General features: G+C 40.2%; 1 protein-coding gene across 4 annotated transcripts in view; it reads right to left on the bottom strand.

The window, feature by feature from the left end:
- Positions 1 to 17,270, bottom strand: part of MID1 (midline 1) — a 242,466-nt gene that overhangs the window by 136,147 nt on the left and 89,049 nt on the right. The window contains exon 1 of one of the 4 annotated variants that reach the window (XM_051794944.1): positions 8,200 to 9,396. The exons of 1 other annotated variant lie outside the window; for it this stretch is intronic. The gene's annotated coding sequence lies outside the window, so the exon portion shown is untranslated. Of the gene's footprint in view, positions 1 to 3,239; positions 4,334 to 4,363; positions 5,158 to 8,199; positions 9,397 to 17,270 lie in introns of those variants that run through there. 2 more of the 4 variants (XM_051794946.1, XM_051794947.1) reach the window with 2 other exon arrangements.

Here is a 17,270-nt window from a genome sequence, read left to right as displayed (position 1 = left end):
ATGCAAAGTCTTGCCTTACAAGTCCAGATGGTAGCAGAGGAAAAAAAACAAAACAGAATAAACATAAACATGAAGGAAAGCCCCTGTGCTTTTGTTGAAAACGAAAAAAAACCCCTCAGTTTTTCCAAAAGAAATACTGATGATTTCACATGAGACCTTACCTTTCAGGAAAGTATACGGCATGATTCTTTTAAGCCACTCTATTTTACAAAAGTATCTCAGTAAAGTTAAGAATGCTGTTTTCTAGCAATTAAATACCTCTATGGGAAAGGTGTACATGCCTATATGAGTTACCACAAGCATTCTGTAATCATGAACTTTAATGAACATTACATGCAAAAGGGACAACATACCTTTCAGAATTTGTAGCTATTATTTTGTTGTGATTAAATTTACTCCTTTTTGTTGGACAGAGGACATATATAAAAGGGAAGCCTATTTCAGGAGGTTTTTGTTTTGTATCAGTTTTTCCCAGATCTCTAGATTTAGCCTGAAGGATCCTTTTAGAGAGCAAGTAAATATATATAAAATATTAGGACAACACTGCAATGCAAAAAGGATGTTAAATTGCTCATCCAAGGAGATGACATAACAAATACTGACATAATTTCCAAGCAGCAAAGCAAAACTAGGTCAAATCACATTGACCTATCTAACATAATAAGCCCTTTTTTTTCAGATTTTTACAATGTAGACTGTGTCTGCAGGCATTAATGTCCCCTGTTATCAATGTATAGTGTTGTCACTCTGCTTTAATGTCTTATCACCATGTTGTGTTAATTAGACCAAAACAATACAGTGCACTTTTGAACTGCTTAACTCCCAGTTTGAGATCTCTGTCTAAACTATAATTCTGAGGTTTTCCAGTTAGAAATTAAGTCATTAGCCCTTTATTTCAATAGATGATACCAAGGCTGGTGGGATAGCATAAATTTGCATACAGGTCAAAACCTAAGCTTCCTAAGTTGCTCAAAACCAAGGTCCACATAGCTGACATCTCTCAGCAAGAAAAATGCACACTAATTTCAATGGCATTTAACATAAGGCATAACCCAGGAATACACGTTCTCCTGAGTATCACATGGACAAACCTGGTCTATGCTTGGCCGTTTTGCGTCCCTGTGCAAGAGCTTTATTCACATAGAGTGCCCTGAAAGGAACAGTCCTTTTCCTTGCTCAGGGTAGCCTTCCTTTTCCCTACTCTGGTTGTTTCTCTGCACGTCAGATTTACAATACAGGTATTTTTCAGTGAGACTATTAACAGAGTTGTGTAGGTTTCTGCCTACAGCCTCTTGCGACTCCCGCAAGAACAGAAACCTGAGAAATAAGAGAGATACATGTTTTGTATCCCTGCCTCCAGAGCTGAGGTGGGACTAGAGCCCAGGATGAGGGCTTGAGACCTCACTACCCAGGAAGCTGGAGCTGGTTGAAAAGGAGCAAAAAAGCTAGCAGGAGACAGATACAGACCTCAGTGGTCAAGAAAGGAGAAGCTGTCAGAGTTTACATCTTTCTGTAAGATACACAGATTTTGCAACAGGAGCATAATCTTGGGGAGAGAAAACCCAGTACAATCTAATTATAAAAGCAAAACACCCTCCAACACTTGGTGATGCAGAATTCCTTGAAACTGGGATACTGGCTGTTCTTATGATAAAATGGCTGGATTTGGCAACTGCAATTCTAAATACACATATAGAGGTATAAAAATGAGTAGTGTTTATCTTTTTTTCTTTTTTTTTTTTATGTCTCAAATTATCTCTCAGGAAGAAAAATCCCCAAACTTATACACAAAACAAACCAAATTAAAAAGAAAAAAAAAAACCCAAAACCCCAAAACCTCAAACCAAAACAAAATCACAAACAAGAGGGAGCATGTTTTAATATGTTACAACTGCTGAAAAAACACCAAAATTTTTCTGAGACTGATTTTACCATAAAATACTGGTTTCTCAGCATTTTTGGAAGAAAATATCTGTCTCAGACAATGCTCAAAATAAAGGTTATTAAAAAAAAACAACAAAACAAACAAAAAAAATAAAAACAGAAAGGGAGATCCCAGGATGATGGGGGGGGTGGTGTCTCATCTCATCTAAGTATGTTTTCATCTGAGTCTATGAAGTCTATCATCTTGGCAGTATCACATGTGAGTCTTCCCTACTGTTCTGGTGGTGGGGTGTGTCTCTCTGAGCTCCTGCTGCAGTTGTTCAGTAATTAAATACCTTGCAGACCCATAGAGCCAAGTTAATGCCATTAGTCATGGGCACCTGCTAGGGGTGAAGGGGTGCCAAAGGGAGGCTAGAGGCCCACAGGTGCATGGGCAGCACAAAGGTGGCCTGGGTGAGGCATGACGGGAAGATGTTGTTGCCACTGAAGTCATGAGAAATATGTCAACCTACTCATCCCAAAATGGGGAGTGACTGTCATAGAGTGTTACCAGCTTCTTTCTGGGGCCATGAAATATCCCTCCATAAATACTTTCATTACAGTCTATCACAGTACAATGAAAAATCCTATCAGCCCCATGGATCTCCTCATTTACTCTCCTACTAAACCAGGAATAAAACCATGGACTTTCTTTTATTTGTTTTACTATCTTAAAATTTTTCTTGCGCCCAGCTATATCAACACTTATGCCATCAAAAAAGTTTTATCATACTTAAGGGCCAAACAAATATTGCCTCTTTGCCAGCTTTTTTGTCTTCCCACATACCCCTTGGAAGATAAAAATAATAATTATAAACAACCATGACACAGCAGTGAAGAATTTTGAAGAATTAAGAACTATTTTTACTGTTTAGAAAAGAGATCAAAATCAGCTTCCTACCCTTTAGCACCTTTCCCAGCTTTCAGACAGGGTGGATTCTGCACTGCAAGCCAGGGATCTCAGGGATATACAATAATTCCTTACAGCTTGCTAAAGCATTACAAGCTCTAAGCTGCACAACTGTAATAAAACTTTGAACCAACAACAGGTTAAAGAATGATGTACCCTAAGAAGTCTGAAATTCAGTTCAAACAAACTCCAGCGCACATTCAAAAGGGTATTCACACGGCTGTATGTGAATACTGGTCTGCTCCTTTCTCTCAGCTCACTCTTCACCCACAGCCAAAACAAACTGTTTCTTGAAATGCTGAAGTATTTATTGAGCTTCAGCATATTCCCTGAGCATTTACCACCACAAACTCCTTGTTCCCAGCATTTCGTTTTCCTTGACCCCAGGCTCCAGCAGACCCCTTACCTCTGGTGCTACTCTGTGGAGAGACTCTGAGGTCTGACAACTTTTTGCAGAGCTCAGAAGCTGTTGAAACTCTCTGTGGCACTGCCTGCCTCCCTGTCCCTCCCCAGTGGGAAAGTCCTGGGACCAGGCAGCGGTGGGAAGCCGGCAGCCAGCACAGTAGAGGGCTGGGCAGGCAGGAGGGGGGGAGCTGGAGACAGATCTCATCAAAGGTAGGAGGCCTAGTGGGGGTCAGAGAGACAGAGATACACATCTAAATAATTCAGGCGCTAATAAAAGCTTCAGGTTGGGTTCTGTTCAAGATGTGAGACAAAGCTGAATTTCAATGTATTTCAGGCTGCCATCAATGCAGAATGCAGTGTTACTTAATAATCCAACACTGACAAACCAATATTATTTTAAAAGTATTCCACATAAAGTTAATGAGGAAAGTGGCTATGCCTGGATTTGTGCTTTTATAGCTTTAGGTTGAAATTCTATCATGAGAAGATTTTGAGAGCTTCAAGTCTGACCTCTACAGGAAGGCTGCTGAAATAGGTACAGTACCTTGGGATCGCAAATTGTACACAGAACTTTTAGAAACTGGAGAAAGGTAATGGATCAGATGCACTACATAACATCATTACCATCATTGCCTCCTGAAGCCATGTTTTAAAAACACAACTCTTAGTAGCATCGTCTGTGACAATTTGCTTCCTATAAATACTTTTTTGCAAAGTACATAGACAGTACAGCAACACGAGAAATAGCATGAACATTTTTACATTCAAAAGTGTAAATGGGTTTTGCTTCTGCTTTTTATTATCCCTCCCCCTTCATTCCCAATCTTCCCTATGATCTACTCTTGCAGAGCTACAGAAACAAGCCTTACTTTGAAACTGATAACATCCATTTGCGTTTTGTAAAACCGATGTTTTTAAACGCCCTGATTGGTGCCACCTTTTTCTAATCAGAACCAACCACTCTAACAAACTACCCTTTGTCCTGGGATCCCATCCCCTCAGTTCCCACCAGCCTACAGCACATGTTGCTATAGCTACCCTGCATGTCTATTTACCACACAAGTGATCAAAGCGAGCAGACAACACACACACACACACACACAAAATCCTCGCCAGGCTTCCTACCGAGCAATGTCCAGCACTAATTAACTGATACACTCCCAGCCTGCAGACTCTGTACACTTGTTTTCTTTATTCTGCATGGTACACATACACAAAAAAGCAGCATTCTCCAAGATGCTCATTCTTCCCCTACAGACAAAACAAACAACAAAACATACCAGGATCAACTTTAAAAGAGAACTTCCTAACACAAGGCTGAGGATTACAACACTTCAGGATAAGAATACAGTTTTTCTACAGAGGAACACATTAAGAATTTTAAAAGGTATGCAAAGGAAAATAGGAAATAAGAAACACATGCTAAGAACCTAAACAGCTGAAAAGAAAGGGGGTGATTTTGAATTTTGCATATGCTTTGCACTGAAATTGTATGCAGCCTTTATTCACTTGGTGAATTATACGCATGCTAAAAGCCATATGACTATAGTCATGATAAGTCATTGTAATGGTTTTATGTGCCTTAGAAACACAGTTTTTCATTTTTAGGTGGCATGTCAGTTAACAGTTGTTTAGTTGAACCGCCTTGATCAAAGTCAATGGTACTTCAATAGGAAGAGACCAAAATAAAGAGCTGCGACACTCCACGCTTCAGGGATATGTTGTGGTTGAAAGTGAATGAAAAAAAAGTATTCAAATTCATCAAACATTTGATTTTCTGTGAAGTAGACTCAGGAAACTTAAAACAGAGCCCACAGTGCCCTCTCCAGTTTTGCAGCAAACTCAGGGAATCCAGCCATGTAACTGTGTCCAGATACACAAAAACTCTACCACATGAAGGCTGAGCATCTTCCCAGGAGTTTCTGTTGTTTGCAAGTTTCCTTACTTAGGATATTTATTTTTTTATATATATAAGTAATAAACTGAACTGAGTACTCTGCAAAGCAAAAGAAGTGTTACCTGCAAAAGACTTTTTTTCTTGTCTGTTATTTTTTGTTTCGTTTTGCAACCATGTTAGATACCCTTTAAAAACTGCACTTCTGCTTCCTAACACTAGTCTTACAACATGCTGGCACACACAAATGGATATATTTCCTGTGGATGCTTAAACTGTTACGGGAACATGCTGACAGGTATATTTTCCCTTATAGGATAGAAATTTTCCTATTTTGGTTACTGGAGCTTATTTGTAAGGTCGTTCTGGGAGACATTAAGAAGACCCCTCTTGCTGAAGTGTTCAATTATCACCTAAAAATGACTGCTTCTTTATACTGTCTCATTTACAAATCTCAACGCAACATTTGCACCAACTCCTGTCACCTGTTAGAGACTATTGGACTGGCAGTAGTAAGGTAGTAAGGTGGGCTGAATCTTTTCAGCTCAACAGGCTGCATATTACATTTCTACAGTAATTACTCCACTTCTGCTGGGGAAATTAGTGCATTTGTCTTGCTATATGCTGTTATTGTTTAGGACCTGTGGGTTGCCTTTGGGTCAGATCATCAGCAGCACAGTACATGGTTTTATTCCAACAGCTGCAATACACTGCCTGCTTGATGCTTAACTCAGCTACACCAAATTAAGGTATAGTCCCACCAAGAGCCTCTGAAAGTGGGAGCACTCACTCCCAGAGCCTGAGAAAAGAAAGGAGTTAACCCTCCCCTTCATTGCCTTATAACCAGCTGGTGTAAGGATAAGGAAGGGAGCATGAGGGAAGGGCAGGGAAAGCAGCAGGACAGGTAGGGAGAGAGGTTTGTAAGGTGGAGAAGTAGGTAAAAAAGAGCTCTCTGTTGCTCTGAATAGACGGGCCACGGAAAAGTCGTCCTCTACATATTCGTCTTTCCCATAACAATTTCCAACTAGAAGCAGGAGTGAAGGCTCCAGCTGCACATGACTTGCCTGTTTCCAAGTGTCTGCTGTAATGGATTTCCTAAACGTTTTATACGGTTAGTTCATAGCCCATCACAATCTTCAGTTCCCACTAAAACAAGAGTTCTGCTGCCAGGGGCTGCTGCACACAGTATCTCAGCACCCCCAGCTCTCTGGATTTTGCCCCTTGGGCCCTAGAGGCGTCCACAGACTTTTCCTGCCAAACTGAAAATATTTGTGCACAGCAAACCAACCGAACGCAGAGAAATACTCTCAAACTGTTCCCTTGGCACGGGAGAGAGAAACCGCACTCACAGGCAGGTGTTTAAACAAACTCTGGCCGCGCCCCAGCCGGGTGCTCCCCACCCCATCTCGCTCCCCTCGGAAGAGGCACGGGGGCCCCCTCGGCAGCGCGTCCCCCTCCCTGCGCTCCTGCGGGAGAGGGAGGAGAGGCAAGCACCTACCGGGACGGGACAGGCCCGGCAAGAATGAGCCCGCCTGTGCCTGCACCTCTCTTCAGGATGGAATGTCTCTCCACCACCACCACCCCCCACCCCCCCGTGCCTCCTCTCTTGGAGGGGAAGGGAGGCTATGTGTCTGCCTTAGCATTTCCACCCTCTCTATTCCGACTTACTTGTTTTGCTTTTTTAACCCACCATCTATGAATCTTCATTACCCATGAAGCCCTATTCTTTAGGTAGAAATATTTCAGGAGAGTAAAGAGCACGTTTCACAGAGCACTTTATTATTACCATCCTGTAACATTTCTGCTTCTTTCACATTCCTCATTGGCAACCCCCTGTGCCAAAGTACCCTCTTGTGGTGATAATGATTTCTGATGACTACGTGCATCCAGCTGACCAACTTGAGTATATAAAATGCCCTTCATTGTGCTTTGCAAGGACAAGAATTCCCCTCTCTCTTTAAAGAGCTATAAAAGGTGGTTGTTTGGCTAGTGGAAGCAAGAAATACCTTTCCTCTTCCTATCACCTACGTTCTCTCTTTCTTCACCCTTCCCCACCTCCTATAACTTAGAGAAAACTGGTGTAAGGAAGCTGGAATTTCCCACCATGGGTTCAGAAAGTGAGCGGAAAACAAATGCTCCATTTGCACTACAGGTGCAAAATCCTCACACATGCATTCCCTGGACATGTACTATAAAAGTCCCACTGAGAACTGAATGAATAACACCCACACAGAAAAGAACCTAGAAAACTTTTCTCATTTCCTCATATTTACCCATTACCTCCCTAGAAAATATATTAAGAGCAAGTTTCAGAAGTGTATTGGCAAGGGTTTTTAAACCGGGACAGATCCTTGATTCGATCTTAAGGTAAAGCCAGTTTTTCTTGCTCCCACAAGGCTCTTCTAAGCATACATTGTTGCTGTAAAACTATGAACAACGAGAATCAAAAACATTTTGTCACTGTGCCTTTTAACTGCAAGAACAAGAATAAAAGCTCCTTTTGTCCCCTCAGGTGAATAGAAGTCTTTAAAAAAATCTCATTTGAATAATCTTAGAAAAAGAATCCCTAGAAAACCCATCCTAAAGTACTTTTGTGAAGCTGTAAGACAGCTTGAAACTACTACATTTTAAAACAATCAGAAGATTAAAGCACTGGCAGGCAAGGAACTCATGCAGTGCTCTTTAGTAAATTGTCCCTGGGCTGAATTATTGGCATATTTAGGATTATAACACAACAAGTTCTTTCCTTTCACATGTCACAAACAGGCGCTGCGAGGCAGCCTACACAATGCACTTAAACCATGGCAAACTGGAATTGATTTACATACCTCGCAAACCGCTTCCATGCTCCCTACAAGCCCAAAATGCACCATGACCTGCATGGCATCCCTGCCTACTGGGAGGATTAAGAAAAAAAAAAATCTGTTTTTTTTTAATTTTTTTTTTTCCACGCTGGAAAGTCACTTTAGACAATTCTGAGAAAAAACGAGGAGTTCAAAAAAAGCAGCCAAGCTCCGCAGAGGTTGGAACCGGTAGTACCCGGGCCCGGCGGGAAGAGGCTCCTTACCTGCCTCATGGTGAGATTCCCATCATCCATCCAGCCGGCAAGGGGCTGCTCACACCGCGCTGCTGTCGGCAGGGCAGAAATCCATCAAGTTTCCCACCGTAATCAAGTTTTCCTCCCTCCTCTTCCCTGTCTATTATTTTTTCCCCCTTTTTATTCTTTGCTGGGGGGAGTCTTACGACAATGTCAAGTTTCCCAACCTTCTTTCCCCAGCCTATGAAAAGTCGGGAGCGGGGAGGCAACTGTCCGCCTGGCTCTGATTTCAAACCGCAGCCCAGGGATGGAGTAGTTGGCTGAGCTGGGCCATGGAATAGCCTCGCCAATCAGAAGGAAGGGGAGGGAGGCAGAGCACATAAAGGCTGCTGCCTACACGAGGATTAGGAAAGCTTTCAAGGATTTAAAAGACTGAAAGCAGCTGGAAACAGTGTCTAGGGCTAGAAAGAGGGAAGTCAATTTGCGGTATAAGAGATTATTCCCTTTCTCATGTAACTGCTCTGAGTCTGCTCGAAGCTTAGCGGACTGCCCGGACTTCAGCAAGGATATGTAAATGTCCAGTTGAAATTACTGCAACGTTAGAGTGATGCAGGAACGCTCGACAGCCGCCCGGTAAAGTGACAATATCCCGTCCGTGTTGGAGCCACATGCGCTACCGAAGCACCGATTTCCTCATGTCAGATTAAAAAGTAAATTGCTTAATGACATCAGCAGGAAGTAAAATGCAGTCTGCAATTTACACTATGGCCAAGTGCCTGTCTGCCGGAAAGAACAGAGGTGTATGTGGGAATCCGTAGCTTTGGAAATGTTTTGTTCCAAAGCTTTATTTGTTTTGGTGGCAAATGTTTAATCATCCCTAACCTCAGTGCGTTTTCTGCTTTCCCTTCTTTATGTAGGGTGATTTCCTCACTTCTGAAGCTTAGTTCCTCGTGTAAGATAACACTGGACCCCAAATGCAACTTTTTTTTTCTTTTAACGAGATCAGCTACTATCTGCTGCCCCTCAGTGGCTTTCATTAAAATAAACAAACAAAAGGCCAAACCAAAAATCTCAAATCTGAAGTGCCATTGCTGTTTGAGTTACACCTAGAATTATAGAATGGTTTGGATTGGATGGGACCTCGAGATCTAATTCCAAATTTCCTGACTTAAAAAAAAAAATGCAGAGAAATACAAACCTGCAAATTCATACCTCCCAACCTTCTCCTAAGTGAAGAAGGCCTTTAATTTAATATCAGTTCAGAAGCCTGTTAGTCTCTCTATTCTGCTCTTAACAGAAATCTGTCTTTTGATCTCAGGAGACTATCAGGCAGATCTGATGCCTGAAGAAAAGTCTCAATATCATGAATTTGCTTCTGCAAGGGTTTTATCTACCAATGCAAAAATTAGTCACTATCCAGAAAAACTCTTATCAGTACAAGAAATCTTATTGAATTGAGCTACAGAAAAAAAACCTACAATGATATGCTGCCAGGATTTTAATTAAAGGCTTCCAAAAATATATTTCCATTTAACTTTCGATAAGCTCCAACACTGGGTATGTCACAGGGAAAGGAAGAAAAGATCTGTAAATTTTTTTTTCCCATTTAAAGACAATAATAATTTTTCTCACAAGTGCAGCAAAGAAAGGAGTTTACATAATACTAGTACTGTCTAGCTGAGAAGCACAGCATGGATGGAGGGAAAACTTGATTTGAACCACTACTGCAATTTATCCAGGTTCAGCTGTGCTCTTGCTGGTCCATGTCCTCAGCTGCTTTAATGTACAACACCAACCATCTCCAGGGATCCACACAGCACAATGCATAAGGGTAAGACCAACCATCCTCTCTAGCCAATGTGGAGACAACTTAGTGATGCTCCAGTGATGGTCTAGTCCTGCACACTTGCACAACAGCTTGAAGCAGCTGCAATGCACAGGGAGAGGTGCATTAAGAGCACTTAACAGGAATGCTCATCCTCTGTTCCCCAAGTATAGCTCAGTGGACACGTGTCACTTGAAATGAGTCTGTGGTATGTGAAGACCTTTTACTGAGGTCAAATCTGGGAGAATCCTCTCCAGGATGCATTGAAAGGAAACATAAAAATGCTTTTCCAAAGTAATTACAACCTTAGGGCTAAATTTCCCTGGTGAAAGGGATGTAACAAAAAGTGCAAAACTTACAAAATTAGTAAGGATTATAAAGGACTCACCCCAAACCCCTGTATTTGATTTCAGGGCTTTAAGAAGGGGATTCTGAGGACAGTTTTAGAGTTTCACATGGGAACAAGGCAAAAGATCCTACAAGAACTCAAACCATTATAAAGACAAAGCAGTTGCATAACTTTTCTGGAAATGCATGAACAGCATGCACTCCTTATAGGGTGAGATGAATACTGCATTTTTCTGAAAGTTCAGCAGAATGTGGCATAAAAATATGAGTTAGTTCTATAGGATGGAAATTAATTTCTAGAATTAGAAAAAAAAATAAAATAATTTAAAAAAATTGTCAATTATCTATGTTCAGGGTGAGGTGCAGACTAATTTTTTTTTTAACCCGGTGTTGCAGACGGCCCCTATTCTATTTACGCCATTCACTTTCCTCCTTTAAGGACTGTGATCAACCCACACAGCAGCAGTACTATCACATGCAGTGCATTCAGAAAACTAGGTTCTGCACTTCACTTCTTGGAGTCTTCTGAGTGTCAGGAGAGGAAAAGAGAGGGTCTGTATCTGAAGTGGTTTTGAAGGTAGTTGGCACTGAAACTCACAATGACACAGCTAGATGCAAGGAGGAGGAATTGCTATTTGGGGTGCAAGAAAAGACATGCTGGTTTTTACATCTTCCTCTGAATATCCAGTTTCCCATCTACAGCCCAAGTGTATGTGTGTGCATGAGAAAGTCATAAGGTCTTTGAGGAAGCGAAAGAAGATTCTGTCCCTGAAGGAGGAAACTTTTACAGTCTATCCAGTGGGAACCACTGGACACAAGGGCAGCCAGAGGATGTGGTGCCAGGTGTAAGTTCAGACATCTCTGGGAGCAGAGATGTATGTATAAGCCAGACCAAAGTCATGGTTAGGAGTTTGATAGTTTTAGAGGATTCTTATTGAATTAATTCAAGTTAAAAGACGAATGGCCATAAGTAGACCAAACCATTGGCAGTTTTATTTTCTGCGAATGCTGGTTATCAGTAGTAATGGTCACATTCCCCTTATCAAACCTCGCTTTAACCTGCCCTCAGAGATATGAGTGACACCAGCAGACACAGAAACACTAAAGCAGCTCTGACTTTGCTGCTCACTATGGGTGTCTGCCACAGTCCTTGTCATACACCAAACACCTCCCAGGCAAAAAGGGCAGACACACAAGCCCTCCATCTATCCTCATGTCTCAAGCTTCCATTATTCAGCAAGAACTTCCCTGTGGTTCATGCTGTTCTGCTCCTGACCTGGCAAAAGTAGTAAACAGGTACTTGCAAAAACTCAGGGTATTGGTTGCTAACTCAGAATCACACTTCCTATTGCTGCTTAAGACAAAAGTATAATATTACCACGTGTCCTGAGTCAGCTTATGTAGTGCAAAAGCTTGGAGAATTCCTATAAATGTGCAGCAAAACCCACCACCATGTAATACCAGTTACAAATTGTACATTACGTACAAATATCACATATCTTTTACAGCGGCATAGTAAACTCAGTGTTGGGTGTTCTTTGTCAGCACATCAACTATTTCTGGAAAAGTTCAGCTAAATTTAGTGGATTAAGGCTTAGTCCAGTGCTCATCAATGCAGTGGACAAGTTTAAAGATTTAAATTGTGACAAGGCAAGGACAACAATCTTGATACCAAAAAATTAGCACTGTTTCAGAATCTGAAACTTTTGCTTCTAATTTGTTAACTAAACCTTCCTTAACTACCTTCATTGTCTCTAATAAATTACCAAATACAGGAACTGTTTTGAACTGCTGGGAGAAATGCAAAACCTCCTAATGTGGAATTACTCACTTGCTGGAGTTTTTTTGGTGTAATACAAATTTTATGTGGTCCAGACCAAGGTAGGTCTGCACCAGCTACAGGGGAAGCACAGAACAGGAAGTGGGGAAAGCATTTTCTCTCATTTAGCTGAATTCCAGCTGCCATGGAAATCCTCCTGGGTCCAGAGAATTTAATATACACTATAGACAGAAGAACCACTCTGCCTCTTTACGAAGCTGTGCCAAACAGAGACAGACCAGACCCATGATCTGATTATATAGTAGGAGCGAGAGTTGCAGAAGGGAAAAATATGACCTAGCACATAGGTTAGAAAGAAACAACCCTACCTTGAAAATCAGCATCTTGAGGTATGAAGTCAATCACAAAAAGGTTACCTTTAATTTGCAATATAGACAACTGATAAAGATATGCTTTTCAAAATAAGACAAGCAGCTAGACACTGCACTTTTAGAGGAAAAGGTAATATTCACACTCAAACTACTGGCATTGAAATTAATTTCTAGTGGTTTTTATAGTCCCTCCCTTGGCAGTTTTAAATTGGCACCTGCAGGAAGAGGAGGATGTCCAGAATACAAAATACTACTTAATAATCCCATATAACACTAGAATACTTAACTCAAGGCAACACTGAAATGTAAAAATAATCTCCAGAAGAACTGGCACAAAACATGAGGTTGCAAGGTGATGACAAATTTCTGAGAAGACAGTGTTAAAAAAAAAAAAAAGAAAAATTCTGAAATACTCTGAATATGAAAAACTGTTTTCAAGATGTGAAAGTATCACACAATTATTTCAAAATATATAGTTAATATTTGCGAATGTAAGAATGTACAGAGCTGGATCTCACAAGGCTGTACTTAACTGCTTCTATCAATATCACTGCAATGAGTTCAATGAAGATAAACTGACTAGCCTGGCAGAATGTCTGAGTCATGGCATTTAAACACATTTTCTAACACAAGTTTAAAAATAAGACCAGCAACGTCAGACATCCTTACATTTGCACATACACACTGAAAGCCTCAGTGCACAAAGATGTCCTTAAGGCAGACATTTGGGGAATTCATCGCCTTTTGTGAAAGATTACTCAGCCTTTTGGCAGAGTATCAGTAAAACAGGCAGAGATGAGAAAGGTCAGGGCACCTTTGGTCCTCTTTGCAGAGCAATCCTTAGGGGACCACTTGCTCTTGCTTGGTTATTTACAGAATCACTCAAATTGCTCTGATCTCACTTGGGCTGCACCAGCCACAGGTAAGAAAGAAGGGAAGTTGTCTTCAAGACAGCTTCTTCCTCCATCACTTATGCAACCTACGTAATCCACAGCTCAAACAGAGAGAAAAGTGGTTAAAAAACAATCCATCTGCACTTGCCTTAATGACTACACTGACAAGAATTTTTTATTAAGGCCTTTTAATCAAAAGAATATCTACTGGATTTCGTTTTCCTACATCTGCTATGAGGCAGATACTCAATCTGCTAGGCTGAACAAGTTGGTGCATATTCACATGTAATAAATTAGTGATCAGAAGACTCTGATAGTCTATTCCAAAATTATATGGAAGTATAGTAACCTAAAAAGACTAACAAAGAAGGATGTTATAAAGGTTCAGAGTTTCTAAAACATCTGTTCTCTAGTATATATAAATGTTAAATTAAATGGAAATCGTAATTAGTTTACCACTGCTTCTCCATTTATTTCCTAGGGTTTTACAGTTAGCTGATACTTCAGTGATGATTATACCTCATTACTCTTAAAAGTAGTAGATTGTTAAATTGCACCATTTTTTTCCTTAGTACTCCAGTCCTAAGAAGCCTCCATGAAAACAAGAATGATAAAGTAATGAGTCAAGAATTGCCTTACGTATCTGCAACCACTATTAGCATAGAGAAAAGAGAGTAACTTTATTCCATTGCATTTTGTACCAATTTCTTATTTAGTGACCAGTTGCAAAAATCACTCATGCAGTGACTCAAGCTAAGCAAATAAAGATTGGGGCAAATAGCAGAAGTTCTGTGATATATGCCTTTGATAGTCAAGCATCAAATAGTATCTGTCAAAATCAATACTGTTCTGCTATTCCAGGAGTTACATGATCACACAGTTTTGATGAAGAGCCACAATTTCACTGAAACAAGATAAAACCCCAACTGATAAATTGTAACCTGAAGCAAGCAGGCACCTACTCAAATTCCCATTATCTGTGTGTTAACTGAGACTATCAAACCATGCAAATCCTTCCTGTTGAAATAAAATCCTCTAACCACAGGTTTAGCAAAAAATGTATAATACTCTCCTAATTAAGCCACTCTGCTCTAAAATAGTTTTTCTCCCACCTGCATACAGCAGGTTAGACATATTATATACCATGCAGAAGTCTATGCCAGAAGTGAGAAACTCTAATCACTGTCAAGACTATGCCATGTCCTGGAAGAATTATAGAGATTGACTCTGTGTTACAAAACTTTCCAAAACAGAAGAAATGCTGGTGTTTTAAAATCTTTTCAAACCCCCAACTGAGACAAGGCATTAACATGAAAAACTGGAATATTTCTGCACCATTTTTATTTTCCCACATTTCTTGTTCTCAGAAAACATTTGATATTTCAAAGTTCTGCTGTATTTGCCTAGAATGACACGATGCAGTTTTGGTCATACTACGGTAAAAAAGTAGCTCGGGCGTCTGTCTACAAATCCCATGAAGCCAACAGCCACTGGAAGGGCAACTGACCAATATTTCACTGATTTCAAATCAGATATTTCTGCTCAGATCAACGGAGCCAAAATTGTCTAAAAGTTCAAGTTAGATTAAATTTTTTTTTTCATTTTTCTAGTCAGAAAAATTTGCCAGTAGTCTGCACTGTCTCATGAAACATAATTTAATGAGAAAATTCTCATTTATCTCTTCTTTCCAGTGCCCTGGCTACCCATGCCAGCTCCCTGTCCCATGGAAAAAGGACTTCCATGAAACAGGCAACCGCCTGGGACAGGAGGTGTAAAAGTTACCCGTCTGTCAGCTATGAAGCAACAGGGTCACATCAAAAGCTTGTGAAATGATGTGACTCAGGATCCTGAACACTAGTAACACAAACTGCAGCCTCTAAAATGCTTGTTGGGCAAGGTGTTTCATCTTCCCCATTTGAATCCTCAAATTGTGTATTCCAGCTGCCTTTATACTGCTGAGGATAATAAGGGAGAAAATAAATCTATAAATGCTAAAACATCTTTAGACATTATTGTAATCAGGGCAGCAAAGCCTCTTCCCTAAGCAGGAATGAAAGACACAAAAAGAGTGATCTGTACATCTGAGTAGAAGTTTCTGAGGTAAATCTAAGTATTTAGAGTGCAGTATTAAACAGAGTTTATTAATTAAGACAGTATTAATCAGAAAACGCAACAAGTAGATTACTGAAATTTCTAGAAAACTTGTGTGTGCATGTGTGTGTGTGTGTAGATGCCTATGAATGTGTCGGGAAGTATGTTCACATTCTTCAGTTAAAAATAAATACATGTGCTTGGACTTTCTCAGTGAAAAAGAAGTAAGTCTTAAGCTGTTCTTCCCTGCAGCTGAGCGAAATATTTTGCTACTCAGGATACCAGTGGATTGCAGTGTTGGTGGTGAGATGAAGTCTGTGGGGGGTGGGCTGGGGAATGACAACAAAAACCTTAACCCAAACTCGAAATCCTTAGACTCTACCCAGGAAAACCACTTTGTACAACTGAGAATTTGCTAACATATGTGATTCATGATTTGACTCATAAAGTTCTGGAGTTCACTGGGGTTACTGTCAAGGTCAGATTACTTATGAAATACCAAATTACTATACCTTCCCATTGCTTCAGCAAAGCCCTTGGTACTGACCATCTAATATATTTATGTGGGAAGGTTAACACCAAAAACATCACATTCTTCTAATGTCAAATGAGAAAAATAGAGAAAGAATTTAGAAGTAAATCAAAAGATCATTCTTAAAGAGAGAATTTTAAATTAAGTGATTCAAGGATGTGGGCAGATATCGTGAGTCACAGCAGTTAAATAGGAGACAGTTTCAGAGAGTCTTTGTTTATCATATTAAAGCTTTTTCTCACCAGGAGCATTGCTCAAAATTATTTACGCATACACCAGCTAAGGAGGGGTTTGAAATGGTGTGTTTATAAATAGGCTCATTGGGATTGCTGTGGGAGGACTGGTCTGGTTGGTTCTCACCCTTCTATATGTACCTAGTAGCCCTTTTTTGACCTTTAAACCATTTTCAGATGGTACTTTTATGAGCCACTGTACCTTGTTCCTTTTAATTACAGACGTATATAGTGTAGGTTTACCAGTCTCCAAAAGAATTTTTACTTTCTTTAGCTCACATTTCCAGATGTGTCACCTATTCAGGCCTCCCTTCTTTTAAAATGGTGCTGGCAATAAAAGACAATGAAGGCAAAGATAAGGTACTTCTCCAGGTTCCAAGCAAACCAGTTTTATAATCTAATCCTTTGATTCTTATTTTATAAGCTGCCCTTATAAAAGTATTAAACTAGAGAAAATAGAGTGGTCTATGAAAACTATGTTTTCATAGTTGGTGTTAAAATTTTTCTTGAAGATATTCAAAAAATCTGTGACCCAGCAAATCTGATTCAGGTAAGTCTTGTGGAAAGTGAAGCCTAGCACAGAAATAAAATCCTCACCAGTAGGCTTTTTTCATCTCTTACTGCCACGATTTATTATCAGTCTGCATTTGTCACTTCAATGCTGAAATTTGCAGATATTGCCCAGAGCATCTTACTTCATGAGTACAAGTGCTTATTTACAAGGAGACTTCAACCATTCTAACTCCTGCCTCCAACATCACTGTTTTACACCAACAACAGGAACAGTACAGAGTAGCTGCTAATGCACATCACCCCAGTGATGAAGGTTATGCATGTTATCTGAACTATTTCATGCAGATTTTGATTCCTAGGGCCACACTGTCACATATGCTCATACTTTCTCTCCCTCTTGTTCTGACATCTTCCTTGGCTCATATTTTGCTGTAATACACTGTGAAACTGCAATGATATGCAAAAGTCCTAACACTCATTTCACAAAGGCCCTTTCCACGTCTCTTGGGCATCAA

The sequence above is a fragment of the Manacus candei genome, unplaced genomic scaffold, assembly GCF_025592945.1.
Source record: "Manacus candei isolate 608988 ecotype Guabito, Panama unplaced genomic scaffold, ASM2559294v1 h1tg000041l, whole genome shotgun sequence".
Taxonomy (NCBI): Eukaryota; Metazoa; Chordata; class Aves; order Passeriformes; family Pipridae; genus Manacus; species Manacus candei.
Note: the sequence above shows the minus strand (reverse complement) of the source record. Positions and strands in the feature narration are given on the sequence as shown.